At 33.8% G+C, this 4,714-nt stretch overlaps 1 long non-coding RNA gene across 4 annotated transcripts; it reads left to right on the top strand.

Moving 5' to 3' along the window:
- The first annotated feature begins 268 nt into the window (after positions 1-268).
- Positions 269-4,316, top strand: LOC126706623 (uncharacterized). Of its 4 annotated transcripts, none has more exons than XR_007648666.1 (5): positions 269-1,131; positions 1,217-2,247; positions 2,336-2,477; positions 3,271-3,383; positions 4,184-4,316. It is a non-coding gene; the product is annotated as an uncharacterized LOC126706623 (long non-coding RNA). The 4 variants fall into 4 exon arrangements; XR_007648667.1 differs by having other exon boundaries at positions 270-637; positions 1,050-1,131; positions 1,217-2,477; XR_007648665.1 differs by having other exon boundaries at positions 270-740; positions 1,050-1,131; positions 1,217-2,477.
- The last annotated feature ends 398 nt before the right edge of the window (positions 4,317-4,714 follow it).

Genomic DNA, 4,714 nt, shown 5'->3' with positions numbered 1-4,714 from the left:
TTTTTTAAAACTTTAATCAATAGAAAAATCTAGTTAAAACTTAAAAAAAAAAAAAGAAAATAAAAGCATGTCATGCCCGTCATGGCCAGGAAAGAAAAATGAAAAAAAAATGTAAAAAGAAAACTTAACAAAAAGGGCTTATTAACAATAAAGAAAAGACAAAGGAAAAAAAAAAAAGAAAAAAAGAAAAAAAAAAGGAAAGAAGAAGCATATCAGCAAATACAAAGAAAAAATAAAAAGAAAACAACGAAACGATTAGACCAGAGCAAAAAAAAAAAAAAAAAAACAATAAGCTTTGGTTAGGGTTTTAATTTTTTCTCTTCTTACCCATTACACCAGCCGTCACTCTCTTTCTCCCTCACCCTTACCCTCACTCTCACGTTCGCCTCTCTCTCTCTCTCTCTCTCTCTCCCTGCCTCCCTCACCTGGCCTTTCCGCCGCTGCCGCCACTTCCCACCCTAGCCATCGCCGTCCCCTTATTCTCGACTCTCTCTCTCTCCCTCATCCTCGCCTCTCACTCTCTCCCTCACCCTTGCCACTCTGCCGCTAGCCACCACTGCCGCCGCCCTACTCCTCTTCCCCTTTCCTCCTCTCATGTCCACCTCCGCCGCTAGTCTCCTCCACCGCCAATTTTCTAGTACCTCCTCTACCCTTTGTAATTTTTATTTTGTATTTTTTGTTTTTGGGTTTTTAGTTCAATATATAGAGTGTGGGTTTTCTGGAACCTCCTCTGCCCATCGGTGAGTTTTTTTTTTTTTAATTGTAGAAATTTCATATAAATACATTACAAGAAAATCATTGATTTGAATTTCATATTTTTGTGATTGAATATACTATTGGGGTTTAGGTTGCAATGTGATTTTGATTTGCAATTTTTTTTCCCTATTGGGTCTTGTGGTTAGTGCTTTGATATGGATGTTTGGCTGTGGGATTGGGGTTCAAAAAAAATTGGGGTTTTTGTTTTTGGTTGATTGTGAATCCATAAGTATTTTTTGATTTGGGATTTTCAGAGTTGGGTATGTATATTGCTTGTGCTCATTTGGCTATAGGTTTGGGTTTGTGCTTGTGCTTGAAAGGTGGGTTTTATGTTGACCCAGAGGCGAAGCTCCTGTTTATCATTCGCATTCGTGGGTAAGTTTTCCTGTTTGATTTTTCCGTTACATGAATCTTTATGGTAGATCACCAGGTTCTTATTATTGGAATTTGGAACTTACAGTATCAATGCCATGCACCCAAAGACTAGAAAGATCTTGCAGCTCTTGCGTTTGAGACAGGTATTACATGAAACTCACCCCTTATGGTACTATAAAATGGCATCTGGTTATTGTAGTTTTTATTTATGTTTTTGTGTTGGTCATGACGGTAAATATATCCTTTTGAAGGCTAAGGCAGGTTCAGACTATTTGGTTATTGTACCGGGTAGTTTTAGTAAAAGTACTCGTTTTTAAAGCTATTTAAGTTTAAGCTCCTTGGGTCATAGTCTAGAAATCTTTGAGGCAAAGCTCAAACATCTAGTGTCAAGGTGTTTGGGTGTAAGAACCTTTTTTATTTTGACCTTTTAGAACTTTATATAAGCATTAAGTACACACTATTTCTAGTAGGTTTACTGCTGAATAGTTTGAAACTTGAAGCCCTTTGTTGTGAGTGTTATGAAAAGCTAATCTGAAACTATGCCTGATTCTTTTATTCTGAATGCTGGGACATGCCTGATTCTTTTATTCTTTTAATCTGAAACTATGATAAGCTAACTGACACTGAATGCTGAAACTTGGCCCACGTATTTGGTCATCAAAGGTAAGTTTCAATTGCATTGAATTCAGCCCAATATTTTAAAGAAAATTAAACAGAGGCATCATCCATGGCCGCCACCTTGCCTCCATTAATGACCAGTCGCCTCTTGCTTTCTCCGCTGGAAACATCACTCTCCTCAGTAATTCTTTGGGATTGTATGATCCTTATTCCACTCCTCAAATAATCATTCAAATATATGTTTTTAGTTTATATATATATTTTGTGTGTGTGTTTTTTAGTGAGCTTTTGATATGATATTTTTTGGTTTTTTTAAAATTTTTTTTTTTTATATGTGATATTTTTGGTTCCTGATAAGAGAAAGAGTTGTTTTTTAGTGGCCAGTTGTATTATTGTAAGTAAAAGTTATAACTTTTTGTGGTCTCCCAGCCTATCCAAAAAGACCCCAAATGAAATTTTTTTTTTTTTTAATTTTAAATTTTCCTGGGTGACCAAACTGTTTGTTTCAATTAGGTTAGGTGTACTGACTTTATTATTTTATTTGGTTAATTAATTTATTTATTTTCTATGTTTGTTGATGTTTTAGTTTGCATTATGCTAATGTTTCTTTGGGGAATCCGAGTTTATCATTCTTGGTGGCGTTAGACACAGGCAGTGATTTGTTCGGGATACCATGTGATTGTCAGAAAAATGGTTGCGTAAAGGCCTTATAGTCATCATCTGGAGCGGTATGTTTACTTTTTTACTTTGAATTTTCGGTTTCTTTGTTATCGGTTTTATTACTTCCAATTGATACGGCTATATGGGTTCCTTTTTCTTCCTTTGCTATTGCAGTCATATATGCTTAAAAACTTGTTAGAAAATAGGCTTGAATAGAGTGCATTAATTGCACATAGATTTGGCATCATATAGGAATATAACCCAACTTATTAAAAGATGAATCTGTCTTATATGGCTAGGAAAGTCTCAGTCAACTTGGATTGTAGACTTTTTTTTTTCTTTTTTCTTTTTAACTATGGAATTCTACTTGAAAAGGTACTATAGGCAAATAGAATAGTACTCATATGAATAAGTAAAGCATGGCAGGGACGGAGAATCCTAGAAAGAGATGTAGTCGTCTCATGTTAATATCACTAATGAAAATGAGAAAGAACCACTAAACCAGACAGATTTAGTGGTCTGATATACTATTGAATTTTTGGTGGGTATATAATCAATTGGTGAAAGCTGTCTTGCATATTATTATAAGATTATGATTCCTTCTCTTTGATTCCAATTTAGTTAAGTTTGAAATCTTGTGGAGTTGTTTCATATCATTTTTGTATTTGTTAATTGAGTTGTGATTGTTTTATAACTACTAACAAGATGTGGCAGCCGCAAACATCCTGTTGATGATTGTCTGGTTGGTTGCTGAGTAGTGAGTAGTAGAGGAAAAGAAAAACTAAATGTTATAAATTCTTAAACTTGATGTTGTTTTCTCAATGCTGATTTTGACTAGATCTACATTGGAATTACTTTCAGGGGTATGTTGAGTTAAACACAAATTCTTCATAGCAGGGATGGGTTCTGGACATTGGTTTAAGACGATAATTGGCTCAAAGAAAGGGAAGCGCGGCAGTTCAAAACAAGTAAAGGTATGAAGCCCTTAAATTGCAATAATATTGCTAAATGGGACTATTTGCCCAACAGGCCTCCAATGGACCAAAAACTAAATTGTTATCTTCTTACTAATTTGCAATCCCTTTAGCTGTCACATTGAATTCCTACTAATTATAGGCTTAGAATTGAAATTAATGAGCTATTGTTGCTACATTATATATTGTTACTTGACGACTGAAGAGGGGATTGAGTTTAGGAATAGGAAACCTAAATAGAGTTAGTCAAGGTTTTGGCTTAGAATTGAAATTAAGGAGCTATTGTTGCTAAATTATATATCGTTACTTGAAGATTGAAGAGGTGATTGAGTTCAGGAATAGGAAACCTGAATAGAGTTTGTCAAGGTTTGGGATTTATAATTTATGAGCTCAGGGATGGTGTACCTCCTTTGGGAAGTCCTGATTAATTGTTTTTGAATGCTTGAAGGGCTTTTTATTATATATCTTTCTTGAAGTTAAGATGTACAAATCTTGTGCTTGATATGAAAGTAGCTTTTCATGATAACTTTTCTTTTTCGTTTGAAAGGCATGATTATGTTTTTATAATGATGCAGTGGGCTTAGATATATTGTGTAGGTAGTATCAAATTAAAATATGGTGCTAGAATGGTGCATCCATTGAAAAGCATTATGTTGATATTTCTATCCTTTCTTAAATTTCCTTCACCATCTGTAATTAATAGGTCTCAAGGAAAAGTCAAAGTCCTCCAAAGTTAAAATCTTTGCTATTGGCCGCTCTATCTCAACTTTTCTGATGGTTTTTAAATGATAAATCTATAGGTCTACTTGCTTCTTTTGTAACTTGGATCAGCCAAATGCCACAGTTCGTTCTAGAGTCAGAAATCCCAAAGGTATTGACACAAAACCCAATCTTTATCTTCTTTTTACAAGAATGCTTGATTTTTTTTTTTTTTAATAAAAATTTTATTTACCACTTTATTGGCTTACACTATCACAACTTAAAAAAATTGTGTAAAGAAAAACTATGTTGGTTTTATAGTGAGAAAAAGTGATAAGAATAATTGCTGCACTTTTTTTTTTCGTGTGTTTGAATCTCATTGGTTTGTGAGTAGTGGGAAAAAAAAGTAGATCAATTTGGAAGTTACAACAATCTGTAAATAATTGCCAGAAAGAATAAGATAAAATTTATGATCATAGACTAACTTAGAAATAATGTGCAAAACTCTCAATTTTTGTGAGTTCCACTTATTAAAATAAGAAATAAAAACATTTTGAATAGATAATGTGAAATGCAATTTGCATGTTATTGCAAACAAATCATTATAGATAACCAGTTAACCATACATGTAG

The sequence above is a fragment of the Quercus robur genome, chromosome 11 (assembly GCF_932294415.1).
Source record: "Quercus robur chromosome 11, dhQueRobu3.1, whole genome shotgun sequence".
Classification (NCBI taxonomy): domain Eukaryota; kingdom Viridiplantae; phylum Streptophyta; class Magnoliopsida; order Fagales; family Fagaceae; genus Quercus; species Quercus robur.
The sequence above is the reverse complement of the archived record's forward strand: the minus strand, read 5'-3'. Positions and strand labels throughout refer to the sequence as shown.